Source organism: Thunnus thynnus, chromosome 7 (assembly GCF_963924715.1).
Source record: "Thunnus thynnus chromosome 7, fThuThy2.1, whole genome shotgun sequence".
NCBI lineage: Eukaryota > Metazoa > Chordata > Actinopteri > Scombriformes > Scombridae > Thunnus > Thunnus thynnus.
In genome coordinates, this window is record NC_089523.1 from 30,938,623 (window position 1) to 30,965,072 (window position 26,450).

Here is a 26,450-nt window from a genome sequence, read left to right on the forward strand (position 1 = left end):
GTTAAAGCTGTTAGTCCCTGATGTTTACCACTAGCGGTTTAGAAATTGGTAAAAGGGGGACAAACCATATCTTGAGTTTGCCTGTGATTTGGTGACTCACTTCAGTCACTGATGTTTTGCATTGGAAGTGAAAGATTTTGATGATTTGTGTAACTTGATTGTTCTTGAACAGTTTAAAAACTCGGTCCCTGAACGAATTGCAATGCACATAAATGAACGAAAAGACGGGAGCGGAGGCTGCTGTGCTGGCAGATGATCATTGGTTGACCCACAGAGGTAACAGTGGGGAACCTTCTGACACTTTCGGAGCAGAGAGTTGATCGTGGTGTCCATGAATCTGAAATTTTTTTTAAATTTCTGCCATTAACATGGTCATTAGAAAAAAGGCTGCGCTGTGCTCTAGTTGCGGAACAAGCACAATAGAGAGCACATGAAGCTGGTTGCATTAGCTGCACCAATTTCCAATTTAGTTCTTGCTGACCAGCTGAGTAGTGAAGCACCATCAGTTCCTACTTGCCTTTTATTTCCAAAGGACATGTGTTTCTGGTTGGTAGTGATGGGAAGGTGCCAATGACCATATTACGTGACATGGGATTATTGATTCATTTATGCTGGACTCCACTCTGCCTTTTTCTGAGGAACCTGACACAGGATCCTTTCTACCTGTGTTGGGCACGGGCATGTCTGTTTTTAATGTGCCGGTACATTAACTTGTGAGTTGTTTGAAGGTGAAGTTAAAATGGGAGTGCGCCCTGCTCTGCCTGCCTGGTGTTACGCTGATTCTGGGAGATGATGTGGCTGGAGGATGTGTCCGGGCTAATCAACCAGCACGAGCGGTGGTTGGCTCTGATGAAAATGAAAAACAGTTTCCTGAGGTGTTCAAGGCACGTGCTGTGACACGTCCCATGAATACGGCCAGTCAAGGTGCAGATGCAAAACGTCCTTGTCTATCACACCCTTGTCTGTCTCGCATAGTGTGTTGGTGAGTGAGCAAAGATCCAATCCCACACTGAAAGAGTTGTTCCAGGTTGTTCTTCCGGCAGATGAGGTGAAAAAGTCGTGCACACGGATACTTCATTCAAAATGAGGTACTGTTAAGAAAATAGTTGCTACATGGCGAGGGCTTTGTCGGAGATCCTATTTATCAGATTGTTGTGCCCTCCAATTTTCACAATTTGGTCATGATGAGTTTGGGCACATGAGTGTTGGTGTAACATACAACCATATTCTGAGGCATATTTGTGGCCCAGTGTTACAGGACCAGTGTGTAGGATTTAGTGTCATCTAGCAGTGACATACCCTCCCCCTCCCCTTCCAAGCGTGTAGGAGAACCTATAGTGGCTGCAAAACTCGCAAATAATGCGAATGGCCTTCTCTGGATCCAGTGTTTGGTTTTTCCATTCTGGGCTACTGTAGAAACATGGCGGTGGAACACAGCAGGCTCCGTGGAAGAGGACCCGCTCCCTATGTAGGGCTCTTTTTAAGGTAACAAAAATGCAATGATTCTTATTTTCAGGTGATTATACACTTATTAAAACATACTTATAGATATTATACTCCATTTCTGTTAAGTCCGTTCTGCTAGATGCCACTAAATTCTACACACTGCACCTTTAAGAAACACATTGCAGCTTCCATCAAGACATGCCACACCTGTCAGTTAACTGATAGGCAAAATCAAACTATAAAAGTGGACCCTCTGTCCACTTTATTATTGTTGGACCATGACAGGTGAATCTTGTGTCACTCCACTGTTTGTTGGTGTCTTTTTTGTCTCTTCTTACTTGTAACTCTCAACACTCTGGTTCATGGTTGGCTGTTGTATTCTCCCAACATGTATGGTTTTATTTCCTTTCTCTTTTTATGTTTTATGGTGGTTGGTGAACTATGAAGTGACTGCTATGGTCCACCGCTATGGAGTGTGTCTTTGCTTTAACAGCAGAACCTTTGAGGACACAGATATGATGGTACTCTCAGCCGGCACATCCGCAAAGTGATTGTACCCGACCACCAAAAAGTAGTATTTGGTGGCCAAAACGAAAGTATGGGTGAACTTAGTACAGTATTGCTATTACTTTGATGTCTAACTTTTGTTTTCTATGAGAAACAAAATACTTTTTATGTATTTAAAAGTTACAAAGTTCCACTTTAATAACAGCAATATACTGTATGTCGGCTGTTTTTTCAGTTTGGAGTGTGATTGCTTAATATAACTTTTTAACTCCTGATACAGAAACTGCGTACTTGTGTTTTTTGTTTGTTTTTCGTCAATCAAGCAGCAGACACCATATAACTGAATGATGACACAAATGTGCTTTATGTTGCAGGTCCTTTAATGACCACTTGATGGTGGAGCTGAGAAAACTGTGTTGAAGTGAACTGGAATACCTCCAACTAGTCTTTAGAAATACTTTTTTTCTTCACTAAAAAGTTGGGGTTTAAATGACTAATGTAACAAATGTGTTTCTTTTACAGATTTTAAAAATACATTTTCCTTTAAATCTGCATTAATTGACCATTTTTGAGCTTTTGGAGGCAGTGCAACAAGCTGTAAACACAACACTGACGTATTAACATACTGTATATTAACATACTGTATATGCAGCATCTAATTTCTTCAAAGTCTGCTGTTCACTCCTCCTGCATCTCAGCTCTACTGTTGTTTATTTCTTAACCTCCTGCCCTCCTTTCTCTCCTCAGACACTGCATTGGAGATGAATTGCTGCTTTATTGAATTATTGCTTAAGCTTGATGACATTAGCATTAAGGCTGTATTCTATTTACCACCTCAGTAATAAAACTTATTAATTTCTAATTCCCAGTGAGACTGCAGGTTTAAATAGGGATTTGCCTGTGGTGTGCAAACAGCTACAACATGAGTTTTAGGGAAGCTTAGCATTGTTATTTCAGCTCTGACCAGTGTGTGTGTGTGTGTGTGTGTGTGTGTGTGTGTGTGTGTGTGTGTGTGAGTCACTAAGCTGTCTCCCATGTAATGAGAAATTGATTTTGTCATTCAGGTTGTTTTTTTTCCACTCGTCTCTCTTAACTTTCCTCTGTTTGTCTATATGTGAGTGTCATGGATAGATAGATAAGAGATCACTACCTGTTTTTAAAAAATAAAAGTTTTACTGCAAGATGTTTGCAGTGGGAAATGTTTCATTTTGTTCTTTATTTTTGAAGTTTGAATGACCAACAAAACAATCACAGTGTTGCACTGGGGCAGCAGACTGGTTGATATTTAGTATTTACATCGATTTGTTGCTCTTTTTAAGCCTAAAAAAATAATTCTGGTTTATTTCAACCTGATGTATTTTCCATAAATGTGGCCATTGTGTCTCTGTGGGTCGTGTTTACTTTGCTCTCACCAGCTGTGTTACAGAGATTCAGAGAAATGAAGAGTCACAAAAAACTAACGTATATTGGAGCGATTTACTGAGCCTCCTACATCTTTCCAAATAAACACAATTTTACATGAGTTGTTTCAAAGGTTTGTTTCTGAGTCTGAACGAAAGCAAACACAGAAACTAGCAACTGTTGCCTTTCTGTCTTTCTTATCTCCTCTCTGTGTCCTCCAGCTAAAATAAATTCGGTTGGCCAGTCAAAGTGAAATGACTCTCGATCGTCCTCATAATAGTCCACGGGATAAATCGTCATTGCACTGCGGTAAAGTCAACCTCATACATGTAAACAAACCGGCGTGAGGATGAATATGCAGATGATATGCAGGATGGTTCGGTTAGCAGACAAGCTGCCCCGGATATAGATCCTTATGCAGATAGCCATAATGGCTGCTACAAGCAGCTAGTTTCTGTTTTTGCTTTTGTTCAGACTAATGTGTGAAATAATTCATATAAAAATCATGTTTATTTGGAAAGACATGGACGAAGCTCAGCAGCTTCTCGTTTTCTCTGTATAACGGAACTGGTGAGTGCAAAGTTAGCATGACCCATAGAGACACAATGGACAACTATCAGAGGAAAAATTAAAAATGTTGCTTTTTGTCTGCCTGCATCTGAGGCTAAATCTGACAACCAGTTATTACCGGTGCAAAAATCAACCTGAGAGGATGGCTTTGAAATCTACTAATTGTAATAAAATCAGAAACTGTTAGGTGAAGGTTATGTAGTCCTGATGGCGATTATCTACTGTGAGAAATCCTTTTATTTATTCATTTTTATCTGCTTGTCTGTGTTCACTGAAAATTGCCTTTGGACTACGGGCCCAAGGGCACTACTACCTGTTTTTAATAATATATTTTAATATTAAAAGTAGAGCAAATGACTTTGTGTAATGTAAAATGTGTCAGAAACACATAATTCTGTCTGCATAAAATATGAAGTGAAATTGAAATGCATATTAATACAATATATATATATGTTATAAACAGTATGATGTTAAAGTAGAAACATCAGAAGTGATTTTCACATCACGCGTGTGTGAGGCTGTGAGTTTTTTGTAGAAGAGAGACTTATTTCTTTTTCCCTCTGAGCTGCGAGGTTTTTCTGAAGTGACCTTATTAAGAGCCTCCCCACTGAGAGAGATTTTTTGTATTTTGAGATGTGAGAGAGGGAAGGAAGTAAGTACAGTAGCAGATAATGGCAGCAAAAGAGAAAGAGATGCAAGACAAATGAAAGAAAAGTAAGTAAGAGAGAATTAAAGTAAAGATACAGAGAGGAGAAGAGTCAGAAATAGAGCAGAGTCTGCAGGCTTCATGAATTCTTTAATGGATCAAATGCTGCTGACTGATACTGCACCTCTGAGAGGGAAGAAGGGATGAAACCAAACACAAAAGAAGAGACTGCTTTTAAGGACGGCTAAATGAGAAAAAGAGGAGCAACACACACATAAACACAACTGACTTTATATAATCACTAATGAAACAAATAAAAGTACGACAGAAAAACAAATTAGAACGACTGAATGACTAATTTTATTTGAAGAGAAAGACTGAGCAGATGGACAGATGGAGGACGGAGAGTTTATTATTTTCTCATCAGTGTATTTAAGTCAGTGTACATCATACTCATGACAGGCGATGAATGTTTTGCCTGATTGTAGTTTAATGTTTATAAAATGTGTTTAAAGCAATGTATATTTTTTTTAGATTAGCTGTATCTGGTTAATCAAGCACAATACCAGCAGACAATGGGGTCCACATTTAAAATGATTCAGCTGCTCATGTATGCTAGCATCGCCCAAAATGATTGACTGGACATCACGCCTACAAATTACCCAACTGCTTCTGTTCTTGTTATGATAGAGACGTTGCCTTTGAGCGCATACGCCACAGAACTCTGAAATTGGAGTATTCATCAAAACCACAGGGTTATACTCAATGACAACATTTGCTAAATGTTTTAAAAAGTCTTTAATAAAGAAGGAAATGTTAACTTTTGGACTGTGATGAGACACAAACTTCAGGCTTGTGCATAAAATTCTTATGTGGAACACAAACATCAATCACCTCTACGTCCAAACCTTTACATACATCATCAGCTGTTGTTTCAGACAAGCTAAAATCACTCACTATAAAGGGGCTTAAATCAACCTGATCTCACCTGCGTGACACGATGGTGCCACATAATGTGTTAAAGTTATGTGCCGGTACCACGGAAACAATTGAAAGTCCATTAGGATCCTTTGTCGTGGTAGACACATGAATATGACCCAGAGAAGTGACGCAGTTCAGATGATGTCTATGTAAGGTAACAAATGTCCAGATCTTTCCCTAAACCTAACCAGACCTTAACTACAGAGCTGTCACAACATAAAACATCACCATTTTTTAACAGTGATTTGTAACAGTTTTGGAAAGCACAGACAAATGCAGCCTGAACTCACAGAAATACATGAAATGACCACGAATTCTTAACGCACGTGCAACCACCACGTAATGAGGGTGGTCATTTCATGTATTTCTGTGAGATCAGGTTGATTAAATCGCCTTTACAGTGAGTAAATTTGGCCTGTCTGAGACAAAAGTTGATGATCATGAGGGAAACGCGATGAAATCTTTAATCGTTAATCCAAATTGGTGTTCTAGATCTCGCTGTGACACACGTCCGTCGACAACCAATTTGGAGCTTTGACGAACCAACTAAATCAGAATACTCATGCTGGCGTGACATTTCTTAAGTGCAGATTTTAACAACATAACATTTAGAGGGAAACACACTTGTTTTACTTAATATACCCCAGGACACACACAAACCAAAATGATTTGGATGAAACAAAAAAGTAGTTTGTGTAACTTTGCAGACGGATGACGAGCTGATGACGTGTCTCTGCTTTCATTTCATTTATTTATTTATATCGTAGCGCTGCGATTCACCACACATTCATCTCACAATCTGACAGCTTCAAACTGATACCAACTGATGCATTAACATATTACAATTAGCAAAAAAACTATAAAATACCATATATGTAGGTAATATGCCATAGTTAAAGTTTCTAAAACTCTCAAAACTCTCTCAGACGAAAATGTGAAATGCTGTCATGTGGGTCCTTAAACTCTTGGATGCTTCAAATTATAAACAAGAGTCATCTCCCATAATACTCCTAATACTCTCACAATAAATAAAAGATGATGGCTGAAACTGGACACTCAGCTTCAGCAGCGAGCACATGTCCCGTCCTTCCGTCCTCATCACATGTCCGTCATGATCATTTGTAAGAATAACCAGGAGATTATACTGACTGCTTCATTTCACACAGTCTAACTATTTGCTCTGAATAGATTTTCTCTCTCTTGTGACAAGCTCATCCATTTCCACTTAATTTTATATCTAACATGAATCATTAGAGATGCTTCACTGAGCTTCAGTTTCAGCTTTTGTGTGTTCTGGCTGCTGCCGTCTCCCAACACAAACATGCTGATTACCTGCGCAGGTTTAATAATCATTAATGCAGGTCACTGTTTTTGTTTTTGAATATTTATCACCTATAAAACTTAAGCGACTTTCAATTTATGTTAAAACTGTAGCGACACATCTGACACATGCTGAGTGTCTCTTTTTAGTTTTGGTATCCAGTTGTGGTCATCTATCGTCTGCTGCTGTCGTCATAGGTCAGTAAAAGAAAACTTCAGCCACAGTTCCTGCTTTTCACAACCAAACTGGTAAAGGCCTGATGTTAGAGTGCGAGGAAAAGAAATATCTTTTTTGGGTCATTGCGTTTTTCGTCTAAAGCCCGCTGACCCCTTCAGGCATGACCTGTTATGTTATTTTCATGGTAAGTGAGGTTACTCAGAAAATGTGTGCATGTTCTAGGGCACATGTTTTATATTATTTAAGGTCTTTTTGTCCACAAGTTTTCTGTGTATGAGTGGATAGAGGAGAGAGTTCATTCTGAGCCATAAATATGTCAGAAAAAGGGATCAACAGCATTATAACCTGTCTCCTTTTGAAACCCTCCAAGAGAAGCATACATTTTTTGATATCTTAAAGAACCCTCCTGACTCCAGGCATCTTGTCTCTAAGTTTCTTTGTATGTTTGTTTGATGGTTCTACTGTGAGGATCAGGGAGGCTTGGAAAGGGGAACTGGGCATTGAACTATCCGAAGTTGCATGAGACAAGAGTTTGTCTGTTTGTTTGATCTGTTAGCAGCAGACACCAGCTGATCCAGTTGTTGTTCACAGTCTTCACTATTCTAAACTCAGCTTGCACTAGGTTTACCCTTCTGTCTCGCCACTGTGTGACAGATGTCGAGTGACAGCAGGCACATTGTCTCACACCTTCAGGTTCTGCCCTTCACTGACTGGTACTCAAAGACCTATAAAAGATCCTCCTCCTCTTTGGAAGCTGGACTCGCCATCTTCAGCTGCTCTCAATCCACTCTGTGCTTCTCTGCAGCCATACAAGTCTTTGATGCTGGGGATGACTGCTGCCGACACTCATTTTGAAGGAATGGAAATCATCCTCTCCCACTTCCTTCTGGAGATGGATGGCTGACATGATCTCAGTCATACAGATTAAAAAACTCAGGTCCTTGAGAACCAATTCAATTAAAAAGTTCTCGGCTCTCTGGGATTCATTTCTTGCCTACCTAGACGAGGCGGGAAGGATGAGTAACTCACCCAGTTAATCTCATGGTCCTTGTTGGAGATCTAATGCACGTCACTTTTAAGCAATTGTAATAATTTTCCTGGAATTTTTGGTGTCACCTGAAGAGGTTTTAGGCAGCGTCAAAGGAAAATCACCAGCAATAAGAATATCAATTCAAATCCTCTCCGAATGTGTTTAATAGTAATTTATCAAACGACTGTTGAACAAGCAGAACATAAACTTACATACGACATCTTTGACTTTCAGCAGTTAATTCCCGTCTCATCCACAGCTGCTGTATATTAAACATGCGGCTGGTGCTGGATAAACGCAGCTAGCTAAGCTGCATTGTTTTGACCGGGCCTGAATGCTCTACTGTGAAGCTAGTGTTAATGGGATTTCTCATTTAGTAAAAGCCGTTTTATTTCTGGTGAAAATATTTTAAAAAACGCCTCCTGCACCCCCTCACCTAAACTCCACACTCTTCTCCCTCAAACTCTCTCCCCTCCCTCCTTTCTAATGTTGTAATAAAATGATTTTTAACCAGTTTTGTTGATTGCGGTTTCATTTACTCAAGCATGATAGACATTTCTGTTTATCAAATGGTCACAAATAACAGGAAAAGGCAAAGATTTCAAATTTTCAGATTAAGTAAAACAGACTATTTTCACACGTCTGAGCTACCTGTTATTTGACTGTTTCTGTTGATTTGTCTTATTGCTTTATGAAAACCCACAAAATAAAGTATTGAAGAAAAAAAAAAACAACCTGTCTCCTGTTAAAAAGAGAGGCAGCTGACCACCAGCAGGTCCTATTTGCACTGTACCCACAGATACACAGTATGTAAACATCTAATGACTGTCAGACAAGATCTGTAAGAAACGCCTTGAGTGGGAAAAAGGAAGCGGCAGCGATCCTGCAGTATCTCCATTTGTCAGTCACATGCTGAGGAGTGAAGGCCAGGTGTGCACGTAATCCAGCTGAATAATATTCAGACTCTTATTCATATGTCTGCCTTTTACCAGAAAATGGCGCAGAAAAGCAATGAAGCAGGCCATTACTCCTCCTGACAAGGCTGCAGCGACATTTTATTATTATCCGATCTGCAGGACTCCTCGGCCGGTGTTCATCGAGCTCCAGGAGAGGCAGCTGGAGAAAATATTTCCCCTCTGCAGGCGGACGCCTGACGCTTCATATTACTGTAACTTCTTCTGGAAGCTCATTGGTATTCTGCCGCTTCCACAGCCGTGAAAAGTAGGGACAAATATAATGAAACTTCTGGTTGTTTGCAGGTATAATGGATGAAGCAGAAACAGGGATGAGGGGAGGAAAAGAGTCGGTGGAAAGGTAAACTACACAAAAGAAACAAATGGAAGATGAGGAAAAAAAGTAAAGATGGAGAAAAGAGAGAACGTGAAGAGATGGTGACAGAAGAAAGAAAAAATTGACAGAAAATGGAGGATGAGTAAAAGTAAGTAAGTGAAAATGAAGTAAGAGGGGAAAATAAGGGATTACAAAGAGAGAAATGGTGAAGAAGAAGTGAGAAAATCAGATGAAAAATGGGAAGAATGAGACAGAGGAAAGAAGGAGTGAGGAGGGTGGATCACGGTATGAAAAAGGAAAGATGGAGGGAGCGGAAGGTAAATCAAAAGGAAAAGAGATAAGGAAGGACTGATGAGTAAAGAGAAAATTAGGTGGGAAGAAGAGAAAAGGAGAGAAATAGAGAAGAACAGAGGGCGAAAGGACAAGAGAAACTTGTAATGAGATATAGAGAGACGACGTGGAAGTAAAAAAAAAAGTAAATGTAAAGAACCAAGGAGAAAACGGATGACGGGTGTGATTGAAAGATGAAAAATGAGCGAGAAGAAATGAAAAATGAGAGATGAAGGTGAAAGAGAGCAGAGATGCAAAGGAGGAGAAGGAGGCGCTGGCCTTGGCTCGTGTCCTTGTTTTCTTGTTTCTTTCCTGTGCTTGAATAATTAATGGCAGGTTTAGCATACCATTACCTGCTGCTACACACACGCACACACACACATGCACACTGAAACACAAACACACAGGCAGCGTGTAAATATGAACGGCACATACATGCACTGAACACGTGACGTGACAAACATATTTTGCATGTCTTGTATGAAATATAGTTGTCACATGTGCTAATTTCTTGTTTATCACCACTAATCTCCTCAAAACTCATCATGAGGGCCGATGGGTGATGCCATAAATTACTAGATACTATGTTTTTTTTTATGTTATGTACCTAATTTATGTGTGCTCATTTCAATTCAGCGTGTGAGAGTCTCTACTGCGTCTTGCTCTCATTATGGTGGCGCCCACTACTATATCCTGTCATCCACACACACACACACACACACACACACACACACACACACACACACACAACCAGTACACATTTAGAGGAAAAAAAAAGAAAGTGTAAAGCCTCACTAGCATCCTCTGGAGGCCGCAGTGTTCATTACATCCCATCCTAAAGGTGGAACAACAGAAAAGGACATGACAGTCATTGAAAGTCCCAAAACACAAACATATATCATATGCATTCCTCCAAATGTGTTGTTGTTGAAAGCTCAATCGCCAAACATGAGGCTGGATTACCAACCGGAGAAAGTGGGCCACTGACCCCAGACCTCCAGGGTCCCCAAAAGCCCAGGTTTACTCCATACCATTTGGGTCCATAATATAAATAAAACATTAAAATACACAAAATACCATAAATAAAGACAATAATGTTCCTAAACTGTCAAAGGTTTACCATTCAAGAGATGACTTGCATGAACATATTACAATAAGCAAAAATACTATGACAGATGGAGGTGCCGTGGTCTTGAAAAGGGGCTCTTGAGGACTTTAATAGTTTTAGTTTCTGTTGAGCTCATTTGTTGTAAAGTTGTGTTTTTATCAAGGTGAGGAACAGGTCATATTATTCCATCATAGCAGTACTGTAAGGCTGTAAACAACTATTATTTTCTTTAATAATCTATTGATTCAGTGGAGTTCAGTATAAAATGTCAGAAAATAGTGAAAAATGTTGATCATTATTCCCTGAAGCCCAAGTGAACATATTCAGATGACTTGTTATCGATCGATCAATAACTTTATTTGTCCCCATGGGGCAATTGGTTGTGCAGCAGTGTAACACAGGATAAAAACACAAAGCACATGAACACATCGTATAAATATAGAGAGCAGAATATACAAATTGAAGCAATTTAACACAAACAGTTTCAATATAAATACATTTTTTTTTAAATTTCAACATTTTCTCACAATTTAGTTGAAAGATGATTGAAGGGATGAAATAGTTTTTGTACGTGTTAGTTTTAGCTTTAAAGAGAGGACTCTTTATAAAGGCTTTATAACTTATAACTAATAATGTGGTGCCATCACTAAATCTTCGTAGATCATTTATAAACCACTGACAAGAACAGGTTTTGGGTTACCAGGTTGTCTGACTGGTTGACATGATGAATGAACATCTGACTTTGACCCTGTCTGGATGACCGTGAACCCATGTGTGTCTAAGTTATGTTGTGGTCTGGCAGGTCCAGTGTCAGTGTGGAAATCACCACTAACTCTAACTCCTATACTGTATAAACTGAACTGCACACACTGTCCTCATCTACACACACACACGCGGTGGTGGAGGACGAGGGTGCAACAGACGGTCCACCATGTTCACTACAATGGAAACTCATAAAAATCCTGTTACACACTTTTACAACAACCAACTGATTTATAATTATAATATCAACCACTGTTCACATTCCACGGTAGTACAAGAATAGATGTAGCCACTACACAGATAGAGATCCTAAAAGTCGGATAAAAATTTTAATCTTTTAAGTCACTACTGAAAAAACCATTAAAGAGGATGTACGCATATTTCAAGCTCTATATTTATATTCTGGGACTCTACTGGAATATCTGTGCATGATTTACAGTTAAAAACTCCTTATTTATCTTATTCTGGCCCTTTATGCAGCCCCTCAGTTCAGCCTCTGTCTGAAACAGGCCGTTTTAGCTCCTGTCTCTTTAAGGCCCGCCTCCTGATGAGCCCACTCTGTTCTGATTGGCCAGCTCTCAGAAGCTGCCCCTCGGGAGACATCCGCCAGCTGCGGAGGCTACATCGACAAACCATGAAACAAACTATAGTACATGTGCGAGAAGCCGACGTCAGCTCATTCAGACCAGGCTGAAGCCCTGACTTTTGACTTACAGGGAGCATTTTTATTAACAGTACCAGTCAAAAGTTTGTACATACTTTCTCATTCAAGTCAATGGGAAGGTATCTCCAAAGTTTTGACTGGTCTGTACGTTCACCTCAAGTTTTGGAACTTGTGTTTGTCATCCAACATCATAACAGTATATAACTAACAGAAAATCACTAAAAGCATGATATGTCCCCTTTAAGCTTCTTTGTTTGGCCTTTTAAACTTCTTTTGCATACTTTTTAATGTATTTTATAGGCCAGTATGTCATTTTTTTCACCTACTTCTTTCACAGTGTTGAGCACTTGGCAAACTCTGGGTAGGAAATGTGCTGTATAAATAGTGCATTGCTTTCATTAGATCAAGAATTAGTTGTGTCATGTCTTTTTCACCTTTTCATGCTTGTTCTCATCATTATTTTCTCTCTCATCATCCTTCCATCCCACCTGCTGGCATAGACAGTTCAGCTGGTAACTGTGGGAGGAAGAAAAAGCAAGAAGATGAGGTGGGAGGGTTTGCAGCAAGCTGGATTAGTGACAATCAATTAACTGTGGAGAAAATGTGAGTGGGAAGACGACGGAGAGATTCAAAGAGAGGGAATGACAAGCAGGAGAGATGAGATAAAACAAACAGGCGGAGGGAAAGATGGAGAGACAGATGAAACAAGTGAAGGACAGGTGAGACAGCACCTGTAAATAGAGCAATAAGAAGTGACAGAACATTGTTCACAGTGTTTCTGAGCTATAAAAAGTCATCTTTATCTCCACCTTGATGTCACAGTTTCATTCATTCTAAGAAAACAAATAATACACAGTGACAGCCACCTTCACGTTTACATTCTCACGCCCATCCCTGACACATCTAACTAATGAGCCGAGTAAACGGTCTCATGTGGCTTTTAGTGACGCATTTTGGTTTGCTTGATTTCTTTTCCAGGTGAAAAAAGGGGAAAATACAACAAGTTCATCCACTGATCCAGATCCAAGCCTTGGGTTAAATCCCCAGCAGCAGTGCTAGCCATGCACTGTCAGGGTGCTGTTGGGGAGCAGTTTAGGGATCATGTCTTTGTTCAAGCATGAGTGACTTATTCTGGTTGGTCTGTCTTCTTCTGTCTGCACTTTTATCAGGTGAACAAGGACAGCAGCACTCTTTCTAATTATACTATTGTTTAAAGGAACATTTGTCACTTCAGGTATAACTGAATGTACAAACGGGGATATAAAAATGAGCGTGCAAGAAAGGGCACCGCAGCGTATCATTATATTTTTATCTAGATCCATTTTCTGTAATCAAACTCCAATGTAGCTGTAGCCAAAACATTTAGATGCATTATCTGTTTGTCCAATTACACCAAAAAAAAATGAAGGATATTTCACTGTCAGCTGTGTTTCTAACTGTGTTAAAACATGTGAGTTTTCCATATCTGAAACTGTTTTACTGCTAAAATGTAGAACACACACACACACACACACACACACACACACACACACACACACACGTGTCTTGTCCTTTGCAAGAACATTGTATACACTTATATTAATTTCCTTGATGTTTAACCAAAATTGTCTTATAACAATCCCCAAACTTACCCTGATTTACCCTGCGGTGTTAATGACTGAATGACATTTCTGCACTCACACCATAGACTGTAGGCCTATATGAAGATGGACATAGCGAGGTATGACGCCACCTCTTCCGTTTGGAGCCAGGATCTAAATAAGGAGTGCGGGGTGTTGCCTTTCATGCTCTGGAAACACACCCCGCTACCTTGGACCCAAGCTAACGCTAGCTTACTGGGAACACTGAGCGCTGCACACTTGAGCTAATGTTAGCTACTATAGCTAAATTGTGCTAAAAGGGCAAGTATCATAATCAAGAAAGTTAAACTTAGTGAAATATTGCAACAATAGTCCGACTTATTGCAAGTCCCTGAGCCAGGGAGAGCAGCAGGTGAGCAAACTGTCAATCACAGCTGTCATCATCATCATCAACATCCATATGGCAGATATCAAAGCTACTATAAGTCTTCATATCTTATTAAAGGAGCAATTATGACCACCAGTACACTTGTGAGAGGGCCTGAATATAAAGATTGAGACCATAATGACTTGTTGAAAAAACAACTGATTTATTATATCTAGAAAGAAGTTGAGTCAGTTGGAGCATCTAGTGGCCGTCAGTGACACTTTAAGGTGCTTCAGCCTCAAGACATGGTAGCTGCTGCTTGACTCACTCATAATCTTACAAACTCTCCTACACACACACATATGTGCACACACACTTGTTACATGTAACGACACACTTGTGCAATGGCGCACAACGCCACTGCAAATACACAGCCATACACACAGACATGCACACACAACCCTGATGCACACATAAAACTTAGGCGCAGCAGTTCTTCACATACACTCTCACACACACACATTCCTTATTCAAACTTCTCCAGTGCTCAGGGTTTCTTTGTCTCTCTGCCCTTGTTATTTGTGATGAGGCGGAGAAAACGCCACAATGGGCCAATAATTAACTGAACCTTGCAGTGTAAGTTGTCATTTTGCAGACATGGAACGTTGATAGAAGGATGAGGGAAGGGCGGAGACAAAAAAAATAGTACACCTAGGAAGGAGGAGAGCAAAGTAACAGACGGAGGAAGCAAGGATGGCGAGAGGGAGGAAGAGGAGAAAATCAGATGGATTCACAAGGAGATAAATGTAAAGGAAAGGTGGGGAGGATAGTAAAAGAGGGGAGAGTAGGAAGATGGGTGAGGTAAACAAGGAGGGGGAAGAGAAAGGGCAGGAGGTTGGAGGTGGAGGGGTGAAGTGATAAATGAGAGTCATAGAGAAGAAGAGATGAGGAGAGCTGAGGTAGAGAAAAACAGGAGGGGAAAAAGGATGATTGAAGAATAGGAGAAGAAAGGAAAAGGGGAGAGAGAGCAGAAGAAAATAGAAGACAACAGAGAGTGAGAAGTTACATTAAAACAGATGAAGAAACATTAAAAGAGCATGTATATGTTCATACATTAAGGAGAGAAAGAGAACTTGATATTAACATACCACTTATATTTCATAAACATGAAAGAGAAAAGAAAAGATAAAAAAGGGCCCTTGACCTTAAAAGAACGTTTACATTTTCATGCAAAAGGGAAGAGAAGAGAAAAAATGGAAGAGAGAGAGCAAGAGGAACAAAGATAATAAGGTGTGTTAAGGAAAAATGACTCCTTGAAAAAGCCATTTAACATTTCACATCACAGGAAGGAAGAAGACGAGACAGACTGAAAGGAGAAATATAGAGAAAAAAATCAATAAAGGAAGCTTAACAGCTGAATGAAACAGCAGATTTTTGCTAATCATGACAGATTAAAAGAGAATGGTTACAATCGATGCAGCAGAGGCTAAAACATCCTGACTTTTGTTCACTAGCAATAGTTACTTCCCAAAATGCAACTTGATATCATCTCTTCATTAGAACCCCCCATAGTTTCTGTTGTAAATGTACAGCCTTCAAGCCTGAGCCAAGATAAGCCTGATGTACGGAGCTCTGAAAGGCCACAGTGGGAAATTTCCTTGGTGTTACCTCTCATCCATATTTCTAGAGGGAGGACGAGCTCTGCAGTGACTACATCTATGGCTGGCTATTGCTATAGTCTGGGTGACATTGCCATGTCTGTATCATCGCAACTGATGTGAAAGAATAAGGCTGGTCATTTTATATATATTTCTTACAGTCAACCAATCTCATTTTTGGAGCCAAACCAACAAAAATCTATTTACAGGTATAGTGTGTGTATCCAAAACCTGATATATCTTATTGTTCTGTGCCGTAGACCTTTGTTGTTGTCCAAAAACGATTAAAAAAACACATCAGGCCACACCGCTGCACTGGGTAACATGTTCCTTTGTCCCTCTCAGGAGAGTAGTTCTGTATGAGACAGATGCCACTGAGCATGTGCAGGAATGCGGTATTCTTTTACAGCTTAGCTAGACTGTTGTGATACATAACACAACCTCTTGACTTTGTATGGAAGTTCTTTGAGAAATGTCCAACTGTAGTGCAAAGTCAGCAGGTCTCAACGAGGGGAGTCACATCCACCTATTACATGACATACATTTCCTAATTTGGACATCACTCTCGGAGTTGGGTGTGTTCCCCAGAGATAAAGCTGAGCTACTGACACATGTAAAGTACTCCAAAGGGACTCTCCATAACCTGTTGTTCCGCTTCTCCTTTCCACAAAGTTAGGTTATAAAGAATAAGCAATAAATGAAAAGTGCAAAGGAAGAATTGCCTTTGAAGTTCCTCGCTACACGTTACACGCTGTGCTTTCCCTGTGTTATGGGTGTATAAATAGGTAGAAGTCTGTGGGCAATGAGGCAATGATTGAAGTTTTGGCACCGTAGTCAGCACAGTTGTCTATGATCTGGAGACTCCAGTTTGAGACCCAGTGTGGGGACCTCCTTCGTAAGATAGTTTATTCATGAACACTTATTGTAACACTTTGATGTTCTAAAATATAAAGCGTGAAAAAAACAAAAACAAAAACAGGATGCTTTTCGCTTTTATTCAAATATAAATACAAATATAAATAATTTGGCTGCCTCAATAAATACAAATACTAGGCTCTCTGCACATCCCTAGACAGAACACAGTATCCTTTTGTAGTGCAATGATTGGGGGACATCACAAAAGGTAGTGGATGCTGACTGGATCGTCAGAAAAGAAGGTAATGGAGAATGCGGGTCGATCCCGCTACTTCTCGCAGGCTCTGCTTATTATGGGCACACTCAGCAGGAGTAACGCTCAGGAGGAATCCTGGTTTACATCAGTTCCTTCGAATCAAGGCATTGTGCGTTTCCTGCCATGAAGATTTGGATGCACAGCGTTGACTTTACAATGCTGCGACGACGCTGCGGCGTTGACTTTCAGGGAAAAGACCCATTTTACGCCAAAGAAGAAACGGGAATGGAGAATGCGGGCGTCGATCCCGCTGCCTCTCACATGCAAAGCGAGCGCTCTACCATTTGAGCTAATTCCCCTCTGGAGGTGCCACCTGGGGAAGTATTCACCAGGTGCTGAAGATTTCCAATGAAGTTACTGACTGGTTTTCCCCATTGACATGCTGTGTGTCTCGTGCAGTATTTTCCTGAGAAATTGGTGGCCACGCCCGTGGGCTCAGAGGATTAAAGCGTGGAGTTAGATTCAGCAACTGTGAGTATTCAAAGTTTTCAAGGAGATGATTATGAAAAGGCAAAAGCTGCCTGAGAACAGAAGGTAAATGTCCTCCAGAAGGTCAGGCATAGTTATGTTCCTCATCAAGAAAGTATGGTGGTGACACGACAAAATATCTTTTTGTAATGGCGTGACGGTGGGACATCAGCCTCCAAACAAACAAAAAGTAGTGGATGCTGTCTTTTCTGGCTCCACAGAATAGAAGGTAATGGAGAATGCGGGCGTCGATCCCGCTACCTCTCGCATGCTAAGCGAGCGCTCTACCATTTGAGCTAATTCCCCTCTTAAAGACAATTACGAGAGAGGTGCCAACAGGTTGCAAAATACTGGAAAGCGATCACTTCCCTGTCATTGTATAAGGGACATGGTTGTAAGAGGACTCCCAGCAGCAGGCCAGTTAGCTCAGCTGGTTAGAGCGTGGTGCTAATAACGCCAAGGTCACAGGTTCGATCCCTGTACTGGCCAGGAACTGCTGTCGTAAAGGGACAAGTCCTTGTGCCGCCTGCGGATGCAATGAAAGTCGACGTAAACTTCCCACTGTTTCGAACCCATGGGTTGACCAACAGTGCCACATCATCTCACAGGTGTATCCCATGACGGCGAAAGCGTCACGTCCAAAGTCCAGCTCCTTCCTACTCTACACTACTACCAACGTAGCCCCATTGAAATGCACACGTCCCTTTCCACGTGACCACGTGGCCTAAAGGACAAGGCGTCTGACTTCGGATCAGAAGATTGAGGGTTCGAATCCCTTCGTGGTTGGACGCCCCCACTTCTGTCGGACTTGCGTATGTGTCTGTTGAGTGAGGACAATCCCAATGAGAGGCTGTGAACATGGACATCAAGCAATGTGACGTTGCTGACTATGGGTAAAAAACTACTAGTGGTCACAGAGATGCAGGAGATTACGCAAGGTGCGTGGTAAAAACTTTGGGAACTTAGAGGAAATATGTGTTTTCCGTGATCAACATTTGTGTCAGAGGGTGTACCTGTAAGAACTGGGCACCCTTGCTCTGCTTATTATGGGCACACAGCAGGAATCCTGGTTTACGTCAGTTCCTTCGAATCAAGGCATTGTGCGTTTCCTGCCATGAAGATTTGGATGCACAGCGTTGACTTTACAATGCTGCGACGACGACTTTCGGGGACAAGACCCATTTTACACCAAAGAAGAAACGGGAATGGAGAATGCGGGCGTTGATCCCGCTGCCTCTCACATGCAAAGCGAGCGCTCTACCATTTGAGCTAATTCCCCTCTGGAGGTGCCACCTGGGGAAGTATTCACCAGGTGCTGAAGATTTCCAATGAAGTTAGTGACTGGTTTTCCCCACTGACATGCTGTGTGTCTCGTGCAGTATTTTCCTGAGAAATTGGTGGCCACGCCCGTGGGCTCAGAGGACTAAAGCGTGGAGTTAGATTCAGCAACTGTGAGTATTCAAAGTTTTCAAGGAGATGATTATGAAAAGGCAAAAGCTGCCTGAGAACAGAAGGTAAATGTCCTCCAGAAGGTCAGGCATAGTTATGTTCCTCATCAAGAAAGTATGGTGGTGACACGACAAAATATCTTTTTGTAATGGCGTGACGGTGGGACATCAGCCTCCAAACAAACAAAAAGTAGTGGATGCTGACTGGCTCCACAGAATAGAAGGTAATGGAGAATGCGGGCGTCGATCCCGCTACCTCTCGCATGCTAAGCGAGCGCTCTACCATTTGAGCTAATTCCCCTCTTAAAGACAATTACGAGAGAGGTGCCAACAGGCCGGTCGCAAAATACTGGAAAGCGATTGCTTCCCTGTCATTGTATAAGGGACGTGGTTGTAAGAGGACTCCCAGCAGCAGGCCAGTTAGCTCAGCTGGTTAGAGCGTGGTGCTAATAACGCCAAGGTCACAGGTTCGATCCCTGTACTGGCCAGGAACTGCTGTCGTAAAGGGACAAGTCCTTGTGCCGCCTGCGGATGCAATGAAAGTCGACGTAAACTTCCCACTGTTTCGAACCCATGGGTTGACCAACAGTGCCACATCATCTCACAGGTGTATCCCATGACGGCGAAAGCGTCACGTCCAAAGTCCAGCTCCTTCTTACTCTACACTACTACCAACGTAGCCCCATTGAAATGCACACGTCCCTTTCCACGTGACCACGTGGCCTAAAGGACAAGGCGTCTGACTTCGGATCAGAAGATTGAGGGTTCGAATCCCTTCGTGGTTGGACGCCCCCACTTCCGTCGGACTTGCGTATGTGTCTGTTGATCCCAATGAGAGGCTGTGAACATGGACATCAAGCAATGCGACGTTGCTGACTATGGGTAAAAAACTACTAGTGGTCACAGAGATGCAGGAGATTACGCAAGGTGCGTGGTAAAAACTTTGGGAACTTAGAGGAAATATGTGTTTTCCGTGATCAACATTTGTGTCAGAGGGTGTACCTGTAAGAACTGGGCACCCTTGCTCTGCTTATTATGGGCACACAGCAGGAATCCTGGTTTACGTCAGTTCCTTCGAATCAAGGCATTGTGCGTTTCCTGCCATGAAGATTTGGATGCACAGCGTTGACTTTACAATGCTGCGACTACGACTTTCAGGGACAAGACCCATTTTACACCAAAGAAGAAACGGGAATGGAGAATGCGGGCGTCGATCCCGCTGCCTCTCACATGCAAAGCGAGCGCTCTACCATTTAAGCTAATTCCCCTCTGGAGGTGCCACCTGGGGAAGTATTCACCAGGTGCTGAAGATTTCCAATGAAGTTAGTGACTGGTTTTCCCCACTGACATGCTGTGTGTCTCGTGCAGTATTTTCCTGAGAAATTGGTGGCCACGCCCGTGGGCTCAGAGGACTAAAGCGTGGAGTTAGATTCAGCAACTGTGAGTATTCAAAGTTTTCAAGGAGATGATTATGAAAAGGCAAAAGCTGCCTGAGAACAGAAGGTAAATGTCCTCCAGAAGGTCAGGCATAGTTATGTTCCTCATCAAGAAAGTATGGTGGTGACACGACAAAATATCTTTTTGTAATGGCGTGACGGTGGGACATCAGCCTCCAAACAAACAAAAAGTAGTGGATGCTGACTGGCTCCACAGAATAGAAGGTAATGGAGAATGCGGGCGTCGATCCCGCTACCTCTCGCATGCTAAGCGAGCGCTCTACCATTTGAGCTAATTCCCCTCTTAAAGACAATTACGAGAGAGGTGCCAACAGGCCGGTCGCAAAATACTGGAAAGCGATTGCTTCCCTGTCATTGTATAAGGGACGTGGTTGTAAGAGGACTCCCAGCAGCAGGCCAGTTAGCTCAGCTGGTTAGAGCGTGGTGCTAATAACGCCAAGGTCACAGGTTCGATCCCTGTACTGGCCAGGAACTGCTGTCGTAAAGGGACAAGTCCTTGTGCCGCCTGCGGATGCAATGAAAGTCGACGTAAACTTCCCACTGTTTCGAACCCATGGGTTGACCAACAGTGCCACATCATCTCACAGGTGTATCCCATGACGGCGAAAGCGTCACGTCCAAAGTCCAGCTCCTTCTTACTCTACACTACTACCAACGTAGCCCCATTGAAATGCACACGTCCCTTTCCACGTGACCACGTGGCCTAAAGGACAAGGCGTCTGACTTCGGATCAGAAGATTGAGGGTTCGAATCCCTTCGTGGTTGGACGCCCCCACTTCCGTCGGACTTGCGTATGTGTCTGTTGATCCCAATGAGAGGCTGTGAACATGGACATCAAGCAATGCGACGTTGCTGACTGTGGGTAAAAAACTACTAGTGGTCACAGAGATGCAGGAGATTACGCAAGGTGCGTGGTAAAAACTTTGGGAACTTAGAGGAAATATGTGTTTTCTGTGATCAACATTTGTGTCAGAGGGTGTACCTGTAAGAACTGGGCACCCTTGCTCTGCTTATTATGGGCACACAGCAGGAATCCTGGTTTACGTCAGTTCCTTCGAATCAAGGCATTGTGCGTTTCCTGCCATGAAGATTTGGATGCACAGCGTTGACTTTACAATGCTGCGACTACGACTTTCAGGGACAAGACCCATTTTACACCAAAGAAGAAACGGGAATGGAGAATGCGGGCGTCGATCCCGCTGCCTCTCACATGCAAAGCGAGCGCTCTACCATTTGAGCTAATTCCCCTCTGGAGGTGCCACCTGGGGAAGTATTCACCAGGTGCTGAAGATTTCCAATGAAGTTAGTGACTGGTTTTCCCCACTGACATGCTGTGTGTCTCGTGCAGTATTTTCCTGAGAAATTGGTGGCCACGCCCGTGGGCTCAGAGGACTAAAGCGTGGAGTTAGATTCAGCAACTGTGAGTATTCAAAGTTTTCAAGGAGATGATTATGAAAAGGCAAAAGCTGCCTGAGAACAGAAGGTAAATGTCCTCCAGAAGGTCAGGCATAGTTATGTTCCTCATCAAGAAAGTATGGTGGTGACACGACAAAATATCTTTTTGTAATGGCGTGACGGTGGGACATCAGCCTCCAAACAAACAAAAAGTAGTGGATGCTGACTGGCTCCACAGAATAGAAGGTAACGGAGAATGCGGGCGTCAATCCCGCTACCTCTCGCATGCTAAGCGAGCGCTCTACCATTTGAGCTAATTCCCCTCTTAAAGACAATTACGAGAGAGGTGCCAACAGGCCGGTCGCAAAATACTGGAAAGCGATTGCTTCCCTGTCATTGTATAAGGGACGTGGTTGTAAGAGGACTCCCAGCAGCAGGCCAGTTAGCTCAGCTGGTTAGAGCGTGGTGCTAATAACGCCAAGGTCACAGGTTCGATCCCTGTACTGGCCAGGAACTGCTGTCGTAAAGGGACAAGTCCTTGTGCCGCCTGCGGATGCAATGAAAGTCGACGTAAACTTCCCACTGTTTCGAACCCATGGGTTGACCAACAGTGCCACATCATCTCACAGGTGTATCCCATGACGGCGAAAGCGTCACGTCCAAAGTCCAGCTCCTTCTTACTCTACACTACTACCAACGTAGCCCCATTGAAATGCACACGTCCCTTTCCACGTGACCACGTGGCCTAAAGGACAAGGCGTCTGACTTCGGCTCAGAAGATTGAGGGTTCGAATCCCTTCGTGGTTGGACGCCCCCACGTCCGTCGGACTTGCGTATGTGTCTGTTGAGTGAGGACAATCCCAATGAGAGGCTGTGAACATGGACATCAAGCAATGCGACGTTGCTGACTATGGGTAAAAAACTACTAGTGGTCACAGAGATGCAGGAGATTACGCAAGGTGCGTGGTAAAAACTTTGGGAACTTAGAGGAAATATGTGTTTTCCGTGATCAACATTTGTGTCAGAGGGTGTACCTGTAAGAACTGGGCACCCTTGCTCTGCTTATTATGGGCACACAGCAGGAACCCTGGTTTACGTCAGTTCCTTCGAATCAAGGCATTGTGCGTTTCCTGCCATGAAGATTTGGATGCACAGCGTTGACTTTACAATGCTGCGACGACGACTTTCAGGGACAAGACCCATTTTACACCAAAGAAGAAACGGGAATGGAGAATGCGGGCGTCGATCCCGCTGCCTCTCACATGCAAAGCGAGCGCTCTACCATTTGAGCTAATTCCCCTCTGGAGGTGCCACCTGGGGAAGTATTCACCAGGTGCTGAAGATTTCCAATGAAGTTAGTGACTGGTTTTCCCCACTGACATGCTGTGTGTCTCGTGCAGTATTTTCCTGAGAAATTGGTGGCCACGCCCGTGGGCTCAGAGGATTAAAGCGTGGAGTTAGATTCAGCAACTGTGAGTATTCAAAGTTTTCAAGGAGATGATTATGAAAAGGCAAAAGCTGCCTGAGAACAGAAGGTAAATGTCCTCCAGAAGGTCAGGCATAGTTATGTTCCTCATCAAGAAAGTATGGTGGTGACACGACAAAATATCTTTTTGTAATGGCGTGACGGTGGGACATCAGCCTCCAAACAAACAAAAAGTAGTGGATGCTGACTGGCTCCACAGAATAGAAGGTAATGGAGAATGCGGGCGTCGATCCCGTTACCTCTCGCATGCTAAGCGAGCGCTCTACCATTTGAGCTAATTCCCCTCTTAAAGACAATTACAAGAGAGGTGCCAACAGGCCGGTCGCAAAATACTGGAAAGCGATTGCTTCCCTGTCATTGTATAAGGGACGTGGTTGTAAGAGGACTCCCAGCAGCAGGCCAGTTAGCTCAGCTGGTTAGAGCGTGGTGCTAATAACGCCAAGGTCACAGGTTCGATCCCTGTACTGGCCAGGAACTGCTGTCGTAAAGGGACAAGTCCTTGTGCCGCCTGCGGATGCAATGAAAGTCGACGTAAACTTCCCACTGTTTCGAACCCATGGGTTGACCAACAGTGCCACATCATCTCACAGGTGTATCCCATGACGGCGAAAGCGTCACGTCCAAAGTCCAGCTCCTTCTTACTCTACACTACTACCAACGTAGCCCCATTGAAATGCACACGTCCCTTTCCACGTGACCACGTGGCCTAAAGGACAAGGCGTCTGACTTCGGATCAGAAGATTGAGGGTTCGAATCCCTTCGTGGTTGGACTCCCCCACTTCCGTCGGACTTGCGTATGTGTCTGTTGAGTGAGGACAATCCCAATGAGAGGCTGTGAACATGGACATCAAGCAATGTGACGTTGCTGACTATGGGTAAAAAACTACTAGTGGTCACAGAGATGCAGGAGATTACGCAAGGTGCGTGGTAAAAACTTTGGAAACTTAGAGGAAATATGTGTTTTCCGTGATCAACATTTGTGTCAGAGGGTGTACCTGTAAGAACTGGGCACCCTTGCTCTGCTTATTATGGGCACACAGCAGGAATCCTGGTTTACGTCAGTTCCTTCGAATCAAGGCATTGTGTGTTTCCTGCCATGAAGATTTGGATGCACAGCGTTGACTTTACAATGCTGCGACGACGACTTTCAGGGACAAGACCCATTTTACACCAAAGAAGAAACGGGAATGGAGAATGCGGGCGTCGATCCCGCTGCCTCTCACATGCAAAGCGAGCGCTCTACCATTTGAGCTAATTCCCCTCTGGAGGTGCCACCTGGGGAAGTATTCACCAGGTGCTGAAGATTTCCAATGAAGTTAGTGACTGGTTTTCCCCACTGACATGCTGTGTGTCTCGTGCAGTATTTTCCTGAGAAATTGGTGGCCACGCCCGTGGGCTCAGAGGACTAAAGCGTGGAGTTAGATTCAGCAACTGTGAGTATTCAAAGTTTTCAAGGAGATGATTATGAAAAGGCAAAAGCTGCCTGAGAACAGAAGGTAAATGTCCTCCAGAAGGTCAGGCATAGTTATGTTCCTCATCAAGAAAGTATGGTGGTGACACGACAAAATATCTTTTTGTAATGGCGTGACGGTGGGACATCAGCCTCCAAACAAACAAAAAGTAGTGGATGCTGACTGGCTCCACAGAATAGAAGGTAATGGAGAATGCGGGCGTCGATCCCGCTACCTCTCGCATGCTAAGCGAGCGCTCTACCATTTGAGCTAATTCCCCTCTTAAAGACAATTACGAGAGAGGTGCCAACAGGCCGGTCGCAAAATACTGGAAAGCGATTGCTTCCCTGTCATTGTATAAGGGACGTGGTTGTAAGAGGACTCCCAGCAGCAGGCCAGTTAGCTCAGCTGGTTAGAGCGTGGTGCTAATAACGCCAAGGTCACAGGTTCGATCCCTGTACTGGCCAGGAACTGCTGTCGTAAAGGGACAAGTCCTTGTGCCGCCTGCGGATGCAATGAAAGTCGACGTAAACTTCCCACTGTTTCGAACCCATGGGTTGACCAACAGTGCCACATCATCTCACAGGTGTATCCCATGACGGCGAAAGCGTCACGTCCAAAGTCCAGCTCCTTCTTACTCTACACTACTACCAACGTAGCCCCATTGAAATGCACACGTCCCTTTCCATGTGACCACGTGGCCTAAAGGACAAGGCGTCTGACTTCGGATCAGAAGATTGAGGGTTCGAATCCCTTCGTGGTTGGACGCCCCCACTTCCGTCGGACTTGCGTATGTGTCTGTTGAGTGAGGACAATCCCAATGAGAGGCTGTGAACATGGACATCAAGCAATGCGACGTTGCTGACTATGGGTAAAAAACTACTAGTGGTCACAGAGATGCAGGAGATTACGCAAGGTGCGTGGTAAAAACTTTGGGAACTTAGAGGAAATATGTGTTTTCCGTGATCAACATTTGTGTCAGAGGGTGTACCTGTAAGAACTGGGCACCCTTGCTCTGCTTATTATGGGCACACAGCAGGAATCCTGGTTTACGTCAGTTCCTTCGAATCAAGGCATTGTGTGTTTCCTGCCATGAAGATTTGGATGCACAGCGTTGACTTTACAATGCTGCGACGACGACTTTCAGGGACAAGACCCATTTTACACCAAAGAAGAAACGGGAATGGAGAATGCGGGCGTCGATCCCGCTGCCTCTCACATGCAAAGCGAGCGCTCTACCATTTGAGCTAATTCCCCTCTGGAGGTGCCACCTGGGGAAGTATTCACCAGGTGCTGAAGATTTCCAATGAAGTTAGTGACTGGTTTTCCCCACTGACATGCTGTGTGTCTCGTGCAGTATTTTCCTGAGAAATTGGTGGCCACGCCCGTGGGCTCAGAGGACTAAAGCGTGGAGTTAGATTCAGCAACTGTGAGTATTCAAAGTTTTCAAGGAGATGATTATGAAAAGGCAAAAGCTGCCTGAGAACAGAAGGTAAATGTCCTCCAGAAGGTCAGGCATAGTTATGTTCCTCATCAAGAAAGTATGGTGGTGACACGACAAAATATCTTTTTGTAATGGCGTGACGGTGGGACATCAGCCTCCAAACAAACAAAAAGTAGTGGATGCTGACTGGCTCCACAGAATAGAAGGTAATGGAGAATGCGGGCGTCGATCCCGCTACCTCTCGCATGCTAAGCGAGCGCTCTACCATTTGAGCTAATTCCCCTCTTAAAGA

At 43.2% G+C, this 26,450-nt stretch overlaps 17 non-coding genes across 17 annotated transcripts; 12 read left to right on the forward strand and 5 right to left on the reverse strand.

Annotated features, from left to right (window-relative positions):
- Nucleotides 1–17,710: 17,710 nt before the first annotated feature.
- trnaa-agc (transfer RNA alanine (anticodon AGC)) lies at nt 17,711–17,783 on the reverse strand. Its single transcript has one exon. It is a non-coding gene; the product is annotated as a tRNA-Ala (tRNA).
- A 109-nt stretch (nt 17,784–17,892) lies between these two features.
- Nucleotides 17,893–17,966, forward strand: trnai-aau (transfer RNA isoleucine (anticodon AAU)). The gene has a single exon. It is a non-coding gene; the product is annotated as a tRNA-Ile (tRNA).
- Nucleotides 17,967–18,190: 224 nt separating this feature from the next.
- trnar-ucg (transfer RNA arginine (anticodon UCG)) lies at nt 18,191–18,263 on the forward strand. The gene has a single exon. It is a non-coding gene; the product is annotated as a tRNA-Arg (tRNA).
- Nucleotides 18,264–19,153: 890 nt separating this feature from the next.
- On the reverse strand, nt 19,154–19,226 carry trnaa-agc (transfer RNA alanine (anticodon AGC)). Its single transcript has one exon. It is a non-coding gene; the product is annotated as a tRNA-Ala (tRNA).
- Nucleotides 19,227–19,339: 113 nt separating this feature from the next.
- trnai-aau (transfer RNA isoleucine (anticodon AAU)) lies at nt 19,340–19,413 on the forward strand. The gene has a single exon. It is a non-coding gene; the product is annotated as a tRNA-Ile (tRNA).
- Nucleotides 19,414–19,637: 224 nt separating this feature from the next.
- trnar-ucg (transfer RNA arginine (anticodon UCG)) lies at nt 19,638–19,710 on the forward strand. Its single transcript has one exon. It is a non-coding gene; the product is annotated as a tRNA-Arg (tRNA).
- An 880-nt stretch (nt 19,711–20,590) lies between these two features.
- trnaa-agc (transfer RNA alanine (anticodon AGC)) lies at nt 20,591–20,663 on the reverse strand. The gene has a single exon. It is a non-coding gene; the product is annotated as a tRNA-Ala (tRNA).
- Nucleotides 20,664–20,776: 113 nt separating this feature from the next.
- trnai-aau (transfer RNA isoleucine (anticodon AAU)) lies at nt 20,777–20,850 on the forward strand. Its single transcript has one exon. It is a non-coding gene; the product is annotated as a tRNA-Ile (tRNA).
- A 224-nt stretch (nt 20,851–21,074) lies between these two features.
- Nucleotides 21,075–21,147, forward strand: trnar-ucg (transfer RNA arginine (anticodon UCG)). The gene has a single exon. It is a non-coding gene; the product is annotated as a tRNA-Arg (tRNA).
- Nucleotides 21,148–22,213: 1,066 nt separating this feature from the next.
- Nucleotides 22,214–22,287, forward strand: trnai-aau (transfer RNA isoleucine (anticodon AAU)). Its single transcript has one exon. It is a non-coding gene; the product is annotated as a tRNA-Ile (tRNA).
- A 224-nt stretch (nt 22,288–22,511) lies between these two features.
- On the forward strand, nt 22,512–22,584 carry trnar-ucg (transfer RNA arginine (anticodon UCG)). Its single transcript has one exon. It is a non-coding gene; the product is annotated as a tRNA-Arg (tRNA).
- Nucleotides 22,585–23,660: 1,076 nt separating this feature from the next.
- Nucleotides 23,661–23,734, forward strand: trnai-aau (transfer RNA isoleucine (anticodon AAU)). The gene has a single exon. It is a non-coding gene; the product is annotated as a tRNA-Ile (tRNA).
- A 224-nt stretch (nt 23,735–23,958) lies between these two features.
- trnar-ucg (transfer RNA arginine (anticodon UCG)) lies at nt 23,959–24,031 on the forward strand. The gene has a single exon. It is a non-coding gene; the product is annotated as a tRNA-Arg (tRNA).
- Nucleotides 24,032–24,921: 890 nt separating this feature from the next.
- On the reverse strand, nt 24,922–24,994 carry trnaa-agc (transfer RNA alanine (anticodon AGC)). The gene has a single exon. It is a non-coding gene; the product is annotated as a tRNA-Ala (tRNA).
- A 113-nt stretch (nt 24,995–25,107) lies between these two features.
- Nucleotides 25,108–25,181, forward strand: trnai-aau (transfer RNA isoleucine (anticodon AAU)). Its single transcript has one exon. It is a non-coding gene; the product is annotated as a tRNA-Ile (tRNA).
- Nucleotides 25,182–25,405: 224 nt separating this feature from the next.
- Nucleotides 25,406–25,478, forward strand: trnar-ucg (transfer RNA arginine (anticodon UCG)). The gene has a single exon. It is a non-coding gene; the product is annotated as a tRNA-Arg (tRNA).
- Nucleotides 25,479–26,368: 890 nt separating this feature from the next.
- On the reverse strand, nt 26,369–26,441 carry trnaa-agc (transfer RNA alanine (anticodon AGC)). The gene has a single exon. It is a non-coding gene; the product is annotated as a tRNA-Ala (tRNA).
- Between the last annotated feature and the right edge of the window lie 9 nt (nt 26,442–26,450).